The 20964-nt window shown below is 42.0% G+C and overlaps 1 pseudogene across 1 annotated transcript; it reads right to left on the bottom strand.

Moving 5' to 3' along the window:
* Positions 1–216: 216 nt before the first annotated feature.
* On the bottom strand, positions 217–19966 carry LOC106567427 (protein FAM53C-like; annotated as a pseudogene). The gene is made up of 4 exons (XR_006758473.1): positions 19895–19966; positions 17921–17978; positions 10604–11447; positions 217–1464 (listed from the first exon to the last, which is right to left on the bottom strand). The product of XR_006758473.1 is annotated as a protein FAM53C-like (transcript).
* Between the last annotated feature and the right edge of the window lie 998 nt (positions 19967–20964).

The following is a 20964-nucleotide window of genomic DNA, read 5'->3' on the forward strand; positions in this document are numbered from 1 at the left end:
ACTCTTACTGTGCTACTTGAGGATATCTTGATGTCATGGCATGATGGGCCATCACTCACTGCCACTAATTGTGGTCAGTGAAGGTTGGGGGCTACCCATTCATGGTGGATGTGGACAGATACCTGACATGCATGCTTGATTTCAAGCATGTATGCACTACACACACACACACACATTTCAATAATCTTTTCAAAAAAAGCTCACTGGACACTTTCCTTTCCTTGTAAAATAATTTCCAATAAACTTTATTTATTCACAAACTGAGTTTGAAATTGCCATCTTTTTTTTTTAACACATACAATAAAAATAAATGTCTAAAAGACAGCAATGGCCTGCCCCAGGTCTCCCAGCTACCATCTTTACACAACTTGTTTTCAACAAATGAACGCTGTATAATACAATATTACAATGTGCCCTCAGAATACAGTGGTTGCTTCCATTTTTAGGTTAACTTGTCAAACAGTGCATTCATTATCAATGTCTATACATCTCTATTTTCAGAAGATGAGTCATATAGATAATATTTTTTTTTAAACAGCAGAAAAGAAACAATTAAAAGGACTAATAGCAACAGCTACACAATTCATTTCCTTTTCATAGTTGTATTTTTGTTTACAGAAAAAAAGATGGTGTCTTAAGGCTTATGCTGAATCATATGGATTGTTTAACAGAAAATAACAGGACGGCAGAAATAAAACTGCAATGACATACTGCCCTTTTGCATCAAACTGAACAAAACACAGATATTCAATTCACCACCATCATCATTCAAGTCTATTCTTACTACTGCACCAAAAAAAACACAATTAAAAGAAAAGTCATGTAAAAGAAAGCAAGTGACCAGAAGCTTGTTAGTCTTCCAAAATTCCATCAGTCTGAGGGCGCATTAAGAAAACATCCAACAGACACTATGGGAATAGCTGGCATCTCCAGCATTCAGATTATTCACAATGTTTCAGCAACTGGTTCTGGAATGTACTCTGATGGAAGGACAGCATCCATGGCTACCTGAATTAATTGTTATTATTGGTAGTAGTCAAATCATGACCATTGTTAATGAGATTATATATACCCCAGCTCTTCCCATGAGAGAGAAGTCATGTTCCTGAGAGCCCTGCCGATGAAGTATAGCAGGGCTGGGAGTGGAGTGTTGAATGCTGGCGGTAAAGGGGAAAACAGTCTCCAATTAAAAACATTTTAATTTTCTTCAATTAGGCTCAAATCTAGTTCTGTACAATCCCTCTCAAAGATACTCGGCTGACACTCCTCTCGATCAGGGTCTTCCTCCCCCTCCTCCCCCTCCTCGTCACTCTCGCTTAGAGGACCAATGCTTGTCCTTCCCAGCCCCTCTGGTGAACACGACCCTCTGAAGTCCCCCAAAAAAGGCTCAAAGCCCATGCAAACGTCCCCTCCACAAGCCAGCCTCCCACGCTCCATACCACTCAAGGGGTCTGTACTGCGAGTCTGAAAAGACACAAATAGGAGACACATTTGAGAGAGAGAACAAGGCCTTGTTTACACATGTATCATCCCTCTAGAAAAGACAAGAGCGGTCTACATTCAAATCACATGTTCTCTATTCATGATACAGAAATAGGTAAAGGGTTGTTCCATATGATTTCAATCATTCTGACTGCACCCCTTTTTGATTTTAACGAAACCTTCCATACATGTTTGCCCATGGTAGAAGTGGTCAGAAAGTGACTTTTTGGACCTGAATGTCAAAACATTCAGGAGATAGAGGTGCTCAAAGTTTACCCATTTTGCATACTCCACCCTACCATGACGCATCCATGTCTTCCTGACTGAAAAAGATAAACGTTTGAGTTTGTTATCATTTGAAAGCATACAAACAGTGCTGTCAAACTATGTGATCATTTCTTTACATAAATTACCAAAAAACCCATCAATCAAATGAGAGAAAACTTGAAATATACAAGATGGCGTCGTACACATTGTTGGATTTCTTCATGGAGCAAAAAATATATTTTAATAGTTTGCTTAACTCAATTTTCCAAGGACACCCTGCGACTAGACAATGACATTTTATGAAACTCCTGTTTCCACAAATCAAGGATAAAGACAGTATCGCCAAGGTTGGTCGAAAATTCTCTGTGCTACACCAAACAGTACCTAACCTGTAACTCCCAGTATAATGGATACCCATTTTTGGGGGTTAAATCACAATATCTGGTGTTACAATCTGTAGCTAACGTTTTGGCAGATAAATGAACTAAAACATGAATAAAGTTGTAATTTCAACTTTCAAACGCTACCACAAAGATGGTTGAAGGTCCACACATCAGATAACGTTGACTTGAGTGGGAATATCCATTGTTTTAAATTAAACTGTCGATCTTCCATTGGAAACCTATTGAAATCATAGAAATAGAATATAGATTTTAATTCATGTTGACATTCAATGATGGATGGACTGGTGACCATCTTTTTGGTAGTAATTGAAACTTTGAATAAAAGACACGAGCTGGCGCACACAGAGAAAATTATTTTATGTAGAGGTGCTGACTAAACGGAAAATAAACTATAAGGTATAAACATAAAGAGAGTTGCACACTATATATAAAATAAACGCCCAGTAATTTATTAGGTAAATCACCAATGTTTCGGCATCACTGTGCCTTCAGGATAATGTCATAAATGCTTGAACCAGGTTATGTAGATAAACAGTGCAATTAGTGCAACCAATGACAATTGTGTCATAATTATTAAGTTCATTAGAATGAACTAAGGGAAACTTAAAAAAAAACTGTTTATAGCATATTGAATATATTAGGCTATTGTTATCATATGAAAACAATTAAATATTGTACATAATATTAGCATCAACATACATTGTTTAATTCAATTTCACCAATTCAGTATATTTAATTGTTTCCCCATTTCATAACTTTTGTTACATGTAATCTTTTGGTTATACTATAATTCATAATAAGCATCATCAACAGGGGGAACATATTGGGTGTACGCTGATAAGCTGTAGAAATAATATATCCATTTAGAAGACTTGTTCATAAGAGAGAATTGTTCACAAGGGCCTGAGATCAAAGTCAATATTCAGACCACTAGGGGTCAATGTTTTTAGACAGGATATCCAGTAAGCCTCCCTTTGTAGTAGTAGGATCTCAATGTTACCTCCTCTCCTTGGTAGAGTAACATGCTCCCAACGCCTGTGTATTTGAGGGAGGAGGTTGGATGGTTAGCTTCAACAAAGTGAGCTGCTACTGGATAGTCAATGTTCAAACACCTGATTGAGCTGTGGTGTTCAGCTATGTGTTGTTGAAATTGTCCTTTCTGTTGTCCTACGTAGGCTTTCCCACATGAACAGGTGATGAGAGAGATACTCCCTTGGTCTTGCATGAGATGATACCCCTGTCATGACGTTGCCCTCTTTGAGTACAGGGAGGACAGTTGACCCCCTCCCCCCATCCCCCAACCTACCTCCCCCCACCCAGGCCCTGTGTGAGAGGGTTGTAAAATTCCAAAGGAGAATCTTACAACCACATGGACCAGTTGAGACACAGAGGGGTCCCATAGAGAGACACAGGAAATTCTTCCAACTCACAGAATTGGGGAACCGAATGACATTTGTGTTCTGGAGAAGGTATAGAAGATTGGTGAAGAATCCAGCTACGAACTGGTCCGCTTGGTACAATTTTGTGATACTCAGAAGAAACAATATAGCCATATTACCATAAAATGGTTTATATAATAGCCTCAGCCTTGAGACTTGCATCCACATGGTTGTATAGAATGTATTAATAAGGATAAAGCTATTTGTAATACATTGAGATGCTATGTACTGATGTTAATGTGATAGAATTGTATTTCTGTACCAAGCTTAACTCAGTCATCGGCACGCCCCCTGGGACACAGACAGGACCAGGCGTCATGTGACATGTTCACTATAAAACTATACCCTGATCTACTTTCTTCAGACCAGGCCTCCACTCCATTGTGAGTTGGCCAATAGGTTTGACCATCCAATCCATCTACTGAAAGTGAACCATACCACGTGGTTAACTTTTAGACTATCGATATCGACAGAATAAGAACAAGTCTTTGATATTAATTAATAGTCTGCAGCTAGAAATTATATCATTGAACGCGAAGACCAACGAAACATCGAGAGAGAGAGAGAACTCTCCAACAGAACGACGCTCCAACAAGGATCCCGACGACACACTGAGCGTAAATATATATTGATTGCAATTGTTCCCAAATGAGTGAGCGTTCATGTGCAATTGATTAGCATGTCAATTGTTAATATTAATGAACTCTGTGTGTCTCCTCAGCTGACCGTTTATGACCCATTGTTCAACAGGCCGCCAGGCCTGTTAGCCCACTAGGGCACATTACTCTACCAATTCTTTGTGATGATAATTACTGTTTGTATACTTTCTGTGAATTACTTAGTTTAGTAAATAAATGATTTTAAGACAATTGATGTATGGATGACTCTTAGTAAAGGCTGGGTTCGTGCAGATACAATTTACAACGTTTGGAATGAGACTGGACGCGAGGTAAAATACACCATTTAAACCAGAAGATAATCGGCCTATACTATAATAGAATATATAATGTTATAATATAGGAAAGTTATATTAGGAAAATTATAACTTTGTAATCTGAATATTTTCCTTGGTGCCCCTATCTCCTAGTTAATTACAATTAAACGATTAATCAGTTTAATCGCGTGATAATAATTACAGGGAGTTAATTGATAAACATGTCTTCAGTTTAATGGTACCCCAAAGACACGACACCCCTAACAGGGATTTTTCGACCTGGATGTTTTTAATAGTGCTATTGCACTGCACGCATGAGACATTTGTGGTTCCCATTTGGAATGGGTGTCAAGAGTGTCTGGTGGGCTCAGGGTACAGGTCAGATCTCAGCAAGCTATCGCCAATATTGCAAACGCACTTATAGACCACCGAGTCAGGGTTCCTTGAACAGGTGTGCAATATTTCTGTCTGATTGCAGAATATGCCAGTGCTTTTTCAGGATTGCTTTCAATTTCTCCGAACACTTGGTGCAAAACACTGTAGCGCCGTTTTTCTTCTTTGGTTGAGTTAAGCAATTCCCCTCTTGGTTTGCATTGCTGTCAAAATCTGTCTGGTGGCCACAGATTCGTTTAACCCTACATAACTGGCTATATGGTAGACCATTCATGAGGGGAAGGGGATGCATACTATCCACACATAGCAGGGTATTGCAGTCTGTGGGCTTTGTGTATAAGTCTGTGTGTAATGCATCACTCTTCCATAAGTACTAGTAGTATACTTTTCTCTCATCAGTCTGCATGGTGAATTTGACGTATTCCGAGCTCTCGTTTAGTAGTTTGTACTTCATTTAGTTCCTGCTTACTTCCTTCCCATAGCACAAAGACATCTATGTATTTCTTCCATAGGAGGCCTTCAGAAAGTAGGGGGTGTGTATGTTTTGTAAAGGAGCTCTTCCTCAAATTGTCCCACATACATGTTTGCATAGTAATTGAAAATAGTAAAAATTAAATAAAATGTCAAAAGTGTACCAGCTAAATTGCAGTTGTCTGACGGGATAGGTCCATTCGATGAAATCTGTTTGCATGAATTAAATGACACCCACCAGGTATTCAAGAGAATGCCCATTTTACCGTCATCAGTTGAGATGCAGCAATGTAAATATTTTTCAGTGATGAAAAAAAATGGATGACATCTCATGGTAGGACGGGCTATGCAAAACAGGTCAACTTTGAGCACCTCCATCTCCTAAATGTTTTGGCATTCAGGTCCAAAAAGTCACTTTCTGACCACTTCTACCATGAGCAAACTTGAATGGAAGGTTTCATTCAAATCTAAAGGGGTGCAGTCAGAAAGTAATTGAATTCTTATGGAACAACCCTAAATGAAATGAAACCAAGTTGATATAACTGTTCAGGAAGTGGAAAAATGTAGCATCATATAAAATCTTTGTGATTCTTGCAACATGGGTGCAGTAGTTTAGCAAGTTCAGGATTTTCTTTTAAAATGTTACAAACAATAGAAACAAGGGTAATATGATGCCACATCTCCCTGAAAATTAACTGGGATAGTATTGTCAACTTGAATATAGCGGGCTGGACTAACGAATACTGTAGGTGTAAGCCTAGTCTCGTATGCCCGACTCAAAAACTCTTCTTTTAAGCTCTTCCAATGACTGTGGCTGTTGAAAGAATATTCTAAACCTAACCAGAACACAACAGTTGTACATATACTACATGTAAATGAGTCGGGCAAAATTAACCTGCAACTGTAGTGTACCATGTTTTTTTTTAATGTGAGGCAGTGACTGGGTGAGTGCACTGAAAAGGGACACCAGACTTTCTGCAGCTGCATGCAAATTATATGCAAATCCATTCAAGAGTGAGTCTTGGTGTACAGTATAACATTTGCCTGGCATTGCCTACAGGGAGAGCCATTGGCACCCTGCCAATTAACCACACTCAGGGGTTGCGCCTGGGGCATGGGAACAGAAGAGACATCTGTGGCCTGGGACGATTGGTAACAAGAACAATAATACACAGATATGGTCTGTATTCTAAGAATGGAGTTATGGGTGAAAGTTGCCTCTGCATGTCTATTGATGTTATAAAAATAAATGGTCCATCTCACTGACAAATGGGAATGTTTCTTACAGTACAGTTAGACTGTGTGGTTTGACAAGCTTAACAAGGATGCTTTCTGAGCCTTAAAGGTAGGCTCAGCGATATGACGTCGATGCTTGGGGTGTGGGCGAGTAGTCGGACAAAACGTGTATCAAATCAAATGTTATTGGTCACATACACATGGTTAGCAGATGTTATTGCGAGTGTAGTGAAATGCTTGTATCGTAACGCATATGGGACATTTTCTGGATACGATTTTGATCAGAGTATTTTTTTGTAATTATCCATGATCGGGGGGGGGAACAAAATGACATTTCCGGGTGCCAGCATGCATCTTTCTCATGTCAGTCAGTCATGTGCGAGGTTTTACGTGTTCTAAATAACTCAACTGGCTAGTTTGCAAAGAGAAGGGTGGGCCGTATGCTCCGATTGGATAGTGAAGTTGTAGCCGTCCACTCGCTTCATAATTTCACCTGATCAATTATTCCTTCTGTCTGATCATTTAGATTGCTGCTGCCTGCTACTATGATAAATTGCATGGTGAGGACGTTTCTATCAAACTATCAATGTGCATAATATCTAACAAGCGAGGCAAGGGTATGGAGAAGAAGAAAAGAAAAAAAAAATCTGAGATGCACGATATATCTGTGAACCTATCGGAATCGACTGATATTAGCCAAAAATGCCAACATCGGTATCGGCCCGATGACTAGTTTCATGCTGATGTTAAAAACCGATGTCAAAGCTACATATAACGTAGGTACATGAAGTAATAATGCCACGTAAAATTTTACGCTACATGTGCAACACAGCATTCCTAACCTAGTCCACACAATGTCTGCTGTGTGGATCGAGCAGCCATTTAAAAGAGTTAGAACATTTCAGCGAGACAACGCAAAGGCGAAATCCATTAAAGCCAAGATAATGGAATTCATTGCCCTTGACAATCCACCGGTGGTCTCTGTCGTGGGTGATGTTGGCTTTCACCAACTGGTCGAGCACCGGTACACACTACCAAGTGCGGTATTTTTGTAGATGTTGCCCTACCGGAGTTACAGAGTAATAGTGTCACTACTATTAGCTTCACCACATACATACTATGGAACGCCGTTTGGGTCTTTGCTTGTAAAAAAAAAAAAGAAAAGAATAAAAATGTACAGTAGCACTGTCAAAAGCTGTACAAAAAAGTCTGCAAACAAGCAAACACCGGCCACGAATGATGCATTTACAATACCGCGTTGGTAATAAAGCATAATTTGTTCAACCACAACTTCTGGGGTAGCGAGCTTTAGCTTGATAGCTAGCTAGCACCAATACAACCAGCCCGAAAACAATGACCAGTAGAAACTGCAGGCATTTTCATTATTCTTAGCAATGATTTAGGAATCCTTGTGAGTACCGTAATTTCCGGACTATTGAGCGCACCTGAATATAAGCCGCACCCACTGAATTTAAAAAAATATATAATTTATATCATTTTGAACATAAATAAGCCGCACATGTCTATAAGCCGCAGGTGCCTACCGGTACATTGAAACAAATGAACTTCACACAGGCTTTAACAAAACACGGCTTCTAACAAAAATAAATAGGCTTTAACGAAACACAGCTTAACAAAAAATTTGCAGTAAACAGTAGCCTACCAAGAAAGTCATTGCTCCAGACCAAGCTCCCGTGCAGCAACTTTATTTCCTTTTCCAACAGCCAGATCAATCGCCTTCAACTTGAAAGCTGCATCATATGCATTTCTCCGTGTCTTTGCCATGATAAGGGTGACAAAATGACTAACGTAATCAGAATGATGGGAAGTTTGAGAGCGCTCGATTTAATCTAAACAGTAAACAAAAAAGTTGTTTGACCTTAACCCGTTCGGCAATTTCATTGGTCTAATGAAAGCTTCATGCCGGCAAAAAAACTGAGCACGTCACGGAATGTTTTTTTTTAAAGCAGGAAAAATCCATATATTAGCCGTGTCATTGTTTAAGCCGCGAGGATCAAAGCGTGGGAAAAAAGTAGCAGCTTATAGTCCGGAAATTACGGTAAGTATTAGCTAGGTTGCCACTATTGAAACTGAACTTCAGTTCATGAAAATAGTTAGCCAGCTACTTAACCCTGTTGCCCAAAGCTAACGTTATGAGCAACCGTCTAGCTTCATCTGTCTAGTGAGGCTCGACCGAACCGGGTTATGTGTTGTGAAGCTAGCCACAATAAGGATTAGGCACAAGAGTGGAATTTGCGGTTTGCCTTCAAAATAAAAGTATGTAATTGACAGTGATGCAAATGAACAAATAGGAGAATTATGCCATAATTTTATTTAAGGCTAACCGCAAAGTCCACTATTGTGGCTAATCCTTATTGTGGCTAGCTTCACATAGATGGGTCCGACCACCATTAATCAAATAAGAACTGTCTTGTAAATTAGGGTTATTTTAGATGACACCTAGCTATATAGTTAGCTAGCTAACTATAGCAACTGCAACAGATTATGTCTTGTTATTTGACCTGTCAATAGTGTTATTTGACATGTATCTTTTTGACACGCAAAGACCCAAACAGCGTTCCATAGAAATCCTGGTTGAGAATGAAACGACTGAACAACGAAACAGCACAGCAAGTAAGTGAAAGAAATAGGTTTTGATTATGTTTTACTGGTAATGGGGACATACGTAAATGCCAACAAAATAACTTTTTGGTCAGTGTGGTGTGTGTGTAACCTTTAACTAGTCAGTTAAGAACAAATTCTTATTTACAATGACAGCCCGAACGATGCTGGGCCAATTGTGCGCCGCCCTATGGGACTCCCAATTACGGCCGGATGTGATACAGCCTGGATTTGAACCAGGGACTGTAGTGACGCTGAGATCTGAGATGCAGTGCCTTAGACCGCTGCGTCCATGTGTGTTTTAACTATTTAACTGTACTAGAATGCTTAAAATGCCGCAAAAATTTTAAATAATCAGTATCGGTTTTCTTGGCAAGAAAATATTGGATATCGGTACCGGCCAAAAATGTCATATCGGTGCATCACTTGAAAAAAATATTAAACACTGATGCGCATTCTGACTGAATGACAGCAAACTTGGCTACCTGCTGCAAATAGAGGACACACAGACACACACACACACACTTTTGCAGTGAGAACATGCAGGAAGTATTTTGCCAACATATACTTAGCATATTAAAACACTTGTTTTAATATGCCATCATCCGATCCGACTATCAACTGTCAATTTACGGATACGACTAGGAGAACGTTCATGTTGGCACACATCTAGTAGATGCAGAAAGTAAACAGCAGTGGGTCAATTTCCGCAACAGTAGGGAAGTGGATATTTGACCGGCTGAACAAACATTTAAGAATAGGCATAAGGGTCTAATTTAATGAAGGTTAAAGGTCAACTCAGCAATATGACATAGGTGTAAAGTAAACAGCATAGTGGGTCAATTTCCACAACAACTGAGGGGGTTTTAGTGCAACGCTCAACTTCTCTGCTGTTTTGGTGCCCTGGCTACCCATGCGCACATACTGTGTGTGACTGTATGAGAGCAAAGTCATGCATCTTGCTTATCTCAATATCTGCGGTGCTGCTCGTGGCAACATCATTTTGCTGAGTCTACCTTTAAAGGGATAGTTCACCCAAATGACATATTGGTTTCCTTACCCGGTATGCAGTCTACGGACAATGTATGACAGGAATCCATGCTTTGGTTTTGTTTTACCGAATGCTAACGTTCTAGGCCTTGTGGCACAAATCCCATGCATTGCTGTCATACCGTGTCCATAGACTGCTTACAGGGTAAGGAAACCAGTATTCCATTTTGTAATTTGGGTGAACTATCACTTTAACCTTCAAATTAACAACTTTCCTCTGGCTAGCAGATGGCATGTTCCACTACCAACCTACATACAGCAACCATTTCTATTCATTTCCTGACCCTTAATGATTTTTTGTTTACCTGAGTCATCTTGGTGAAATCCAGTACTGGCCGGGCAAATGGTCTGTCTGGGTCACGGCGTCGCTTCAGTCCCGGTTTGAGAAGGAGCAGGTCACAGGGCTGTGAGTGGCAGCGAGGGAGCTGAGGGGGGATGGCCCGGCGAAGAGAGGACGGGGTGCTGCAGGCAGAGGAGGGCAAAGCAGGCACAGCCGGAGGGGGTGCTGCACAATGGGGTGGAACTGGAGGCGGGGGCAGGAACTGGACGGCAGCCTCTCTGATAAGGACAGGTGACAGAGAGAAGCGTCGCTGTGGAGGAAGGGGAGGGTGGAGCGGGGACGGAGAGGAGCATGATGATGGGGAGTGGAAGAAACAGCAGCAGGCGCCTCCTCCAGCAGTGTCACTGGGGTCCCATGGGAAATTCCAGGGCAGTGGGGAGTCAGGGGAGAGAGCAATGCTAAAGAATGTGGGGCTTGAAGAAGAGTGTAGTGAAGAGTTTAGAGATGAGCTAGGAGCACGAAGCGGACAAGGCCCCCCGGCTACCCCTCCACTGTGGCATTGACGATTCACAGGTGTCCAGACCCTCGAAGCACTGGGCCGCCAGGTGTAACGGCAGCGTGAAAGGTCCTCTGGCACGGACAGTGAACGACAGTGGCGTTTGGGGGGTGGCGGGGGGGGGAGGGGGTGCACCTGGAAAAGACAGGTCTGTCACTGAGGTGCTTGGGACCAGGGGCCGGTGCAGGGCTTCCCCCTCTGCCAGATGAGTTTTGGGGGGAACCAGAGGGACAGGGCAGGGGGGGGAAGCTGGAGCTCAGCACACCCTGCAGGCCAGGCTTGGAGGGAGGGCAGAGCTGCCAATAACCACTCTCTATTAGGGAGAAGGAGAAAGAAAGACACCATAAATTAGAGCTGGAATAATTAACCAAAAATGTCAACATCAACCAAACCGACCAACCACATCAAATACATTTTACAATACTAGAGAAAATGTGAAGTTTGAAAAGAGTCTGCTAATTTGGGCAATTCCTAATGGGACATTTGATAACTACTACATTCAAAGTAGTAGTAGTAGATGCAAGTATACAAACGTAACTATGGTGCACATTAGACTTATTCTATTTATTGTGATAAATCCATATCATAATAAATGTACTGAATTGTCCATGTCACCCAGCTCTAACATTAGAAACTACTGTTGAGGTTTATTTAATTCAATAATGTGAGAAATCGAAGAAAAGCAATTAATTCCTGATACAATGTAGTTGCAGCTTGCTCTTGACCACGACAGCGGTCCTGAAGCTAATTTCCTGCAATTCTATCCATTTTACCACGGGGTTTTGAACTGTGTATTTAAATAATGTATTCGACATATAAACGTTGTTGCTCATTGTAATATTTCTACGGAGTGACTATAAATGAGAACTTGTTCTTAACTGGCCTACCTGGTTAAATAAAAGGTGAAACAAATCAAATTTAAAAAAGAAAAAAAAAAAACACACCCCATATTTATTTATATATGGGATTCTTGACATAGCTTACTTAGGGCTGGGCGATATGGCCAAAATATTATATCACAGTATTTTTTTTGTAAATTACGGTACGACAGCATTTTATGTTTTTGAATAATAAAAGTTCTACATTTTCTTTATGAGTAGTGCGTGACCCTAGGGTGGCAACATACACATTCTAAGTGATTTCAATGGGTCTTTCTCCATTCTGATTGTTCAGTATAAAACAATTCAACACCAAAAGTCATCATTTTCAATTTCTGCATTTGAGAATTTCCACAATGCCACGTAGGGCTGCACGATATGGGCAAGTAATCTGGGCCTTATTTTAACCAAATGTTGCAATTTGACTTGCGATTTAGAGCAAAACACTTCAGTTAACTGTTGGAATCATGGGAAATAGAATGTCTATTCTAATTATATAGTTAGAATATAATAGTGGGCACTTTTAAATACAGTGTTTGACATGACAACGAATGAAAATGCCAGAGAGGAGTTATTGTGACAGGGTAGGAACCAAAAGTGTTGATAGGTGTTTCCTAGGCGACCCTATAATCTTTGGCTACATTGAATGTTCTCTCTTAACTACTTCATGTAGATAACATATTCTTGCTTTGCGTTTACCTCTAATTTTAGAAGACACTTGCACAAACATGCTATTACGTCTACACAATCACTGGTATTATCAGGCTGCATAGCTAATTACGCTTGCTCTTACTCAGTACATTTATTAGCTAGCTAGCAATTAGCATTAGCGGCTAACAAGATTTAGGAACAAATTGCTAAGAAAAAGACAAACCAGCTGTTTGCAGATGTAAGAAACACAAGCTAATAGTGTAATAAAAAAAATGCTAGTAGATTTACATTAAGAAGCAAAGTGACAACTGCATCGTTGTTATCAACTGTGTTGCATATGCTGCATTGACCATGCAGACTGAAGGCAAGTGTCTCTTGATTGAGGAACATCAAATGCGGTCCTTGAGTGACAAGGGGTGTGGCTAGGTCTGTGTGGAAAGCGACAGAGATGACTCAAGTAGCAAAGTAAACTATAAAAATGGACGCTACACATTGCGTATCACATTTAACAAACCAAACATTCAAATACCGGTACAGAAGTTAAAGTAAAAACCCAAACCAGTCCGTGCATCAATATCTGTATATAGCAAAAAACGGTATACCGCCCAACCCTAAGCTTACTCTAATGAACTCAGCAAAAAAAGAAACGTCCCTTTTTCAGGACCCTGTCTTTGAAAGAATTCGTAAAAATCCAAATAACTTCACAGATCTTCATTGTAAAGGGTTTAAAACACTGTTTCCCATGCTTGAACCATAATTAATGAACATGCACCTGTGGAACGGTCGTTAAGACACTAACAGCTTACAGGCGTAGCAAATTACGGTCACAGTTATGAAAACTGAGGTCACTAAAGAGGCCTTTCTACTGACTCTGAAAAACACCAAAAGAAAGATGCCCAGGGTCCCTGCTCATCTGCGTGAACGTGCCTTAAGCATGCTGCAAGGAGGCATGAGGACTGCAGATGTGGCCAGGGAAATACATTGCAATGTCCGTACTGTGAGACGCCTAAGACTGTGCTACAGGGAGACCGGACGGACAGCCGATCGTCCTCGCAGTGGCAGACCACGTGTAACAAAACCTGCACAAGATCGGTACATCCGAACATCAAACCTGTGGGACAGGTACAGGATGGCAACAACTGCCCGAGTTACACTGGGAACGCACAATCCCTCCATCAGTGCTTAGACTGTCCGCAATAGGCTGAGAGGCTGGACTGAGGGCTTGTAGGCCTGTTGTAAGGCAGGTCCTCACTAGACATCACCAACAACAACGTCGCCTATGGGCGCAAACCCACCGTCGCTGGACCAGACAGGACTGGCAAAAAGTGCTCTTCAAGTGACGAGTCGCAGTTTTGTCTCACCAGGGGGGTGATGGTCGGATTCACATTTATAGTCAAAGGAATGAGCATTACACCGAGGCCTGTACTCTGGAGCGGGATCAATTTGGAGGTGAAGGGTCTGTCATGGTCTGGGGCGGTGTGTCACAGCATCATCGGACTGAGCTTGTTGTCATTGCAGGCAATCTCAACGCTGTGCGTTACAGGGAAGACATCCTCCTCCCTCATGTGGTACCCTTCCTGCAGGCTCATCCTGACATGACCCTCTAGCATGACAATGTCCCCAGCCATACTGCTCTTTCTGTGCGTGATTTACTGCAAGACAGGAATGTCAGTGTTCTGCCATGGCCAGCGAAGAGCCCGGATCTCAAACCCATTGAGCACGTCTGGGACCTGTTGGATCAGAGGGTGAGGGCTAGGGCCATTCCCCCCAGAAATGTCCGGGAACTTGCAGGTGCCTTGGTGGAAGAGTGGGGTAACATCTCACAGCAAGAACTGGCAAATCTGGTGCAGTCCATGAGGAGGAGATGCACTGCAATACTTAATGCAGCTGGTGGCCACACCAGATACTGACTGTGACTTTTGATTTTGACCCCCACTTTGTTCAGGGACACATTATTCCATTTCTGTTAGTCACATGTCTGTGGAACTTGTTCAGTTTGTCTCAGTTGTTGAATCTTATGTTCATAGAAATATTTACACTTGTTAAGTTTGCTGAAAATAAAACGCAGTTCACAGTGAGTGGATGTTTCTTTTTTGCTGAGTTTATATGTACTGCTGTACACAGTGCATTCTGAAAGTATTCAGACCCCTTTCCCTTTTCCACATTGTAACCTTATAGCCTAACTCTAAAATGAAATACATTTTTTTCCTCAAACACCACATAACTACAAAGCAAAAACAGGTTTTTTAAAATTCTTAAATGTTTTTTTAATAACAGAAATACCTCATTTACACAAGTATTAAGACCCTTTGCTGTGAGACTCGAAATTGAGCTCAGGTGCATCCTGTTTCCATTGATCATCATCATTGACATCTTTCTACAACCTGTGGTAAATTACATTGATTGGACAGGATTTGGAAAGACAAACACCAGTCTATATAAGGTCTAACAGCATGTCAGAGTAAAAACCAAGCCATGAGGTCGAAGGAATTGTCTGTAGTGCTCCGAGACAGGATTGTGTCAAGGCACAGATCTGGGGATGGGTACAAAAACATTTCTGCAGCATTGAAGGTCCCCAAGAAAACAGTGGCCTCCATCATTATTAAATGGAAGATGTCCGTAACCACCAAGACTCTTCCTAGAGCTGGTCGACCGGCCAAACTGAGCAATCGAGAAGGGCCTTGGTCAGGAAGGTGACCAAGAACCCAATGGTCACTCTGACGGAGCTTCAGAGTTCCTCTGGAGATGGGAGAACCTTCTAGAAGGACAACCATCTCTACAGCACTCCACCAATCAGGCCTTTATGTTAGGGTGGCCAGACAGAAGCCACTCCTCAGTAAAAAGCACGACAGCCCACATGGAGTTTGCCAAAGGCACCTAAAGGACTCTCAGCCTATAAGAAACAAGATTCTCTGATCTGATGAAACTCTTTGGCCTGAATACCAAGCGTCACATCTGGAGGAAACCTGCCACCCAGTGAATCATGGGTGGCAGCATCATGCTGTGGGGATGTTTTTCAGCGTTAGGGACTTGAGACTACTCAGGGACTACGCAAAGATGAACGGAGCAAAGTACTGAGAGATCCTTGATCTAAACCTGCTCCACAACACTCAGGACCTCAGACTGCAGCGAAGGTTCACCTTCCAACAGGACAACGACGCTAAGCACACAGCCAAGACAATGCAGGAGTGTCTTCGGGACAAGTCTCTGAATATCCTTGAGTGGCCCAGCCAGAGCCCAGACTTGGACACAATCCACCATCTCTGGAGAGATCTGAAAATAGCTGTGCAGCGACGCTCCCCATCCAACCTGACAAAGCTTGAGGAGCTGCAGAGAAGAATGGGAGAAACTTCCCAAATATAGGTGTGCCAAGCTTGTAGCGTCATACCCAAGAAGACTCGAGGATGTAATCGCTGCCAAAGGTTCTTCAACGAAGTACAGAGTAAAGTGTCTGAATACTTAAGAAAATCTGATTTCAGTTTAAATACATTTGGGGGGAAAAAAATTAATGTAAAAACAGTTTTGCTTTGTCATTATGGGGTATTGTATGTATATTGATGAGGGTAAAAGAACAATTTAAGAATAAGGCTGTAACATAAAATGTGGAAAAAGTGAAGGGGTCGGAATACTTTCAGAACGCACTGTATTGCTGAGTCTACCTTAAGACTCCCTTTGCATGATCAGCCTGAGAAGATACATGCGCACAATAGATCACGTAATGTGGTTTCCTGTTTAACCTCGCTTGGGTAAGGGGCAGTATTTTCACGGCCGGACGAAAAACGTATCCAAATTAAACAGCCTACTACTCTATCCCAGGAACTAGAATATGCATATTATTAGTAGATTTGGATAGAAAACACTCTGAAGTTTCTAAAACTGCTTGAATGATGTCTGAGTATAACAGAACTCATATGGCAGGCAAAAACCTGAGAAGAAATACAACCAGGAAGTGGAGGATCTGAGGCTGTAGTTTTTTCAAGTGATTGCCTATCCAACACACAGTGACTTACGGTTCATTTTGCACTTCCTAAGGCTTCCACTAGATGTCAACAGTCTTTAGAAAGTTGTTTGAGGCGTCTATGGTGAACAGAGAGCCAACATAGGAAGTTGGAAGTTGTTGACTCAGGAAAGCACATGAGTTCATTGGCGCGTGTTCACATGAGTGGTAGCTGTGTTCCAAAACGTTTTTCAAGACATTGAAATCGTCCAGTTGGAATATTATTGAAGTTCTAAGTTAAAAAGGCCCTAAAGATTGATGCTATACAACGTTTGACATGTTTGAACGAACGTAAATATAACTTTTTTAGACTTTTCGTCGTGACATTTTGGCCGCGCTTCCTACACTTGGAGTAGCTTACTGAACGTGCAAACAACAAGGAGGTATTTGGATATAAATGATGAACTTTATCAAACAAAACAACATTTATTGTGGACCTGGGATTTCTGGAAGTGCCTTCTGATGAAGATCAAAGGTAAGTTAGTATTTCTAATGCTATTTATGATTTTAGATGACTCCAAAATGGCGGGTATCTGTATTGCTTGATGTCTTTTTCTGAGCGCAGTACTTCCCCGTGAAGCTTTTTTTAAATCTGTCACAGCGGTTGCATAAAGGAGATGTTCATCTATAATTCTTTGAATAACAGTTTAATATTTTATCAACGTTTATGATGTATTTTTGTAAATTGTTGTGCTGATTCACTGGTAGTATTGGAGGCAAAATATTTTCTGAACATCACGCGCCAATGTAAAATGCTGTTTTTGGATGTAAATATCAACTTGATCGAACAAAAAATGCATGTATTGTGTAACATGATGTCCTAGGAGTGTCATCTGATGAAGAACGTCAAAGGTTAGTGCATAATTTTAGCTGGTTTTCGTGACGCCTGTCCTTGCTAGGAAAATGGATGTGTGGTTTTTCTTGTGTTGGAACTGTCCTAACATAATCTAACTTTATGCTTTCGCCGTAAAGCCTTTTTGAAATCGGACAATGTGGTTACATTAAGGAGACGTGCATCTTTAAAATGGTGTAAAATAGTCGTATGTTTGAGAACTTTGAATTATGAACTATGACGCTAGCGTCCCACCTCCCCAAGAGATGTTAACAACCTATACAAACATTTCCTTTCTGTCATTTGGAATTCACCTCCATTAGTCTGTGCTCTTATCAACTTTGCAACAGTGCAAAGCCAAAGTTACAATGCCTAATGCAAGTCTTTGCTGAATAACAGGCTATGTGGTTTCACTTGAACATACTCACCAGGCATCAATCCATCTGTAGGCCAGCAAATTCCTAGGTTGTTGGGGTCCAGCAGAAACTGGAATACAGACATGTTCATTGAGGAGCAAAAGGACAGGGAAAAAAAATTCAGAACGGCTCAATTGACAGCAAGAGACATAAATGGTCATGAAGCTGACCACTGTTACAATCAAGACAAGGACATGCAAGCAGAGTCATAGGCTGACACATAAGTGGGCTCCCGAGTGGTGCAACGGTCTAAGGCCTTAGGTTGCCTAAGGCACTCAGTGCTAGAGGCATTACTACAGACCCTGGTTTCAATCCAGGGCTGTATCACAACCGGCTGTGATCGGGAGTCCCATAGGGCGCCGCACAATTTGCCTAGCGTCGTGCAGGTTAGGGGAGGGTGTGGCCATTATTGTAAAATAAGAATTTGTTCTTGACTTTTTATTAGTCATATGCGCCGAATACAACAAGTGTAGACCTAGCAGTGAAATGCATACTTTGGAGCCCCTAACCAACAATGCAGTTTAAAAATACATACATAAACGAAAAAAACATAACAAGTAATTAAAGAGCAGCAGTAAAATAACAATGCAAGACCATATACTGGGGGGTACTGGTACAGAGTCAATTTGCGGGGGCACCAGTTAGTCGCGGTAACATGTAGGTAGAGCTATTAAAGTGACTATGCATACATGATAAGAAAGTAGGAGCGGTGTAAGGGGGGGGAATAAAAATAGTCTGGGTAGCCATTTGATTAGATGTTCAGGAGTCTTATTGCTTGGGGGTAAGAGCTGTTTAGAAACTTCTTGGACCTAGACTTGGCGTACAGGTACCGCTTGCCGTGCAGTAGCAGAGAGAACAGTCTATGACTAGGGTGGCTGGAGTCTGACAATTTTTAGGGCCTTCCTCTGACACCACCTGGCATAGAGGTCCTGGATGGCAAGAAGCTTGGCCGCAGTGATATATTGGGCCGTACACAGTACACACTGTAGTGCCTTGTGGTCGGAGGCCGAGCAGTTGCCATACCAGGCAATGACACAACCAGTCAGGATGCTCTCGATGGTGCAGCTGAAGAACCTTTTGAGGATCTGAGGACCCATGCCAAACCTTTTCAGTCTCCTGAGGGGGAATAGGTTTTGTTGTGCCTTCTTCACGACTGTATTGGTGTGCTTCAACCATGTTAGTTTGTTGGTAATGTGGACACCAACGAACTTGAAAGCTCTCAACCTGCTCCACTACAGCCCCGTCGATGAGAAAGGGGTCGTGCTCGGTCCTCTTTTTCATGTAGTCCACAATTATCTCCTTTGTCTTGATCACGTTGAGGGAGAGGTTGTCGTCCTGGCACCACACGACCAGGTCTCTGACCTCCTCCCTATAGGCTGTCTCGTCGTTGTCTGATCAGGCCTACCACTTGTGTCATTGGCAAACTTAATGATGGTGTTGGAGTCGTGCCCGGCCATGCAGTCATGAATGGACAGGGAGTACAGGAAGGGACTGAGCACGCACCACTGAAGGGCCCCTGTGTTGAGGATCAGCGTGGCGGATGTGTTGTTACCTACCCTTACCACCTGGGGACGGACCGTAAGAAAGTCCAGGATCCAGTTGCAGAGGGAGGTGTTTAGTCCCAGGGTCCTTAGCTTATTGATGAGATTTGAGGGCACTATGGTGTTGAACACTGAGCTGTAGGCAATGAATAGCATTCTCACATAGGTGTTCCTTTTGTCCAGGTGGGAAAGGGCAGTGTGGAGTGCAATAGAGATTGCATCATCTGTGGATCTGTTGCCACTTGCCAGGTGGACAGCGCATGCTCTCAGTATATGTCCTGGTAATCCATCTGGCCCCGCGGCCTTGTGAATTTTGACCTGTTTAAAGGTCTTACTCACATCGGCTGCAGAGAGAGTGATCACACAGTCTTCCGGAACAGCTGGTGCTCTTATTTATGTTTCAGACTTGCCTAGTTAAATAAAGGTTAAATAAAAAAAAACGTACCACGTTGAGGGCCCTTTGGTGAGCGTTGCCGTCCAGACTAAGTTTCTGCAGATGCTCGATCAGTGAAACCATGCATGGTTGCGAGGTGGTGGGCAGTGTTAAGGGGAAGGGGCGTGTCCCTCTATCTGTTCTTCCGTCTAATTGTGACTGGCAGAGCTTCTCTGGCACCTCCACTCCTCCTCTGGGCCAGGTTGCCCTGCCCAGTCTCACTGGGACATGGTCATCACTGTAGTCAGCTCACCTGAAGTAAAGTCCGACAGCAGGACAGACCAGTGTTACCAAAAGGAAATGACAGTGCAGGGGTTTTCAAATAGAGGTGATACTGCTCAAATGGGAAAGCTGTTCATGTTTTAGGACCTTTGTAATCACATTTTCATGCTCTATACAGTTTGCCATATTGACTTTTGGTAACCCATCACTTTCTCTGTATCTTACAGAGTAGACAACTTAAGCCTAATGTCAAAATGGGGTCTTTTCCAGACCTGACATAACTTTAACGTCTTTAGATGCTCAACCACTGGCCAAACGTGCTCACTGAGGTGTTCAGACACTCCATCACTGAGTGCAGAACTAATGGTGACAGGTGCCTGGGGAAAGCAAGTACGACGACTCAAGGGTCAAGGGGCCTGTTTTACAGAGATGGCCTTCCTGATGCCACTCGGGGGTTTATTGAATACCTACTCAAGATCACGAGGCACATGTCTGACAACCAGAAAATGTAACGAAAAACGAACACCTCAACAAGTAACCTTAATTATTGATATGTGAATTTGAAAAGGGTGCATACTGAGGTCCAATCTGGCAAAGTACCAAGCATGTCATGATCTATCAAGAACTGGCATGCTCTTCACTCAATAACAATATTTGCAACGGAACAGATTGAGAAAAAGCTTCTTCGCTAGCTAACGTTTGGTAGCTACCATTTTGATAAGGACATTTGGAAAGCCTGAATGCTGTCTACATAACTCGTTTATATCAAATGATGGTATCCTTGCTGTCCATTACAAACCTTTCAAATGAGCAATGTGTGGTAGCGAGCTATTCATTCACAATTAGTATATCATATTTTT

Source organism: Salmo salar, chromosome ssa13 (assembly GCF_905237065.1).
Source record: "Salmo salar chromosome ssa13, Ssal_v3.1, whole genome shotgun sequence".
NCBI lineage: Eukaryota > Metazoa > Chordata > Actinopteri > Salmoniformes > Salmonidae > Salmo > Salmo salar.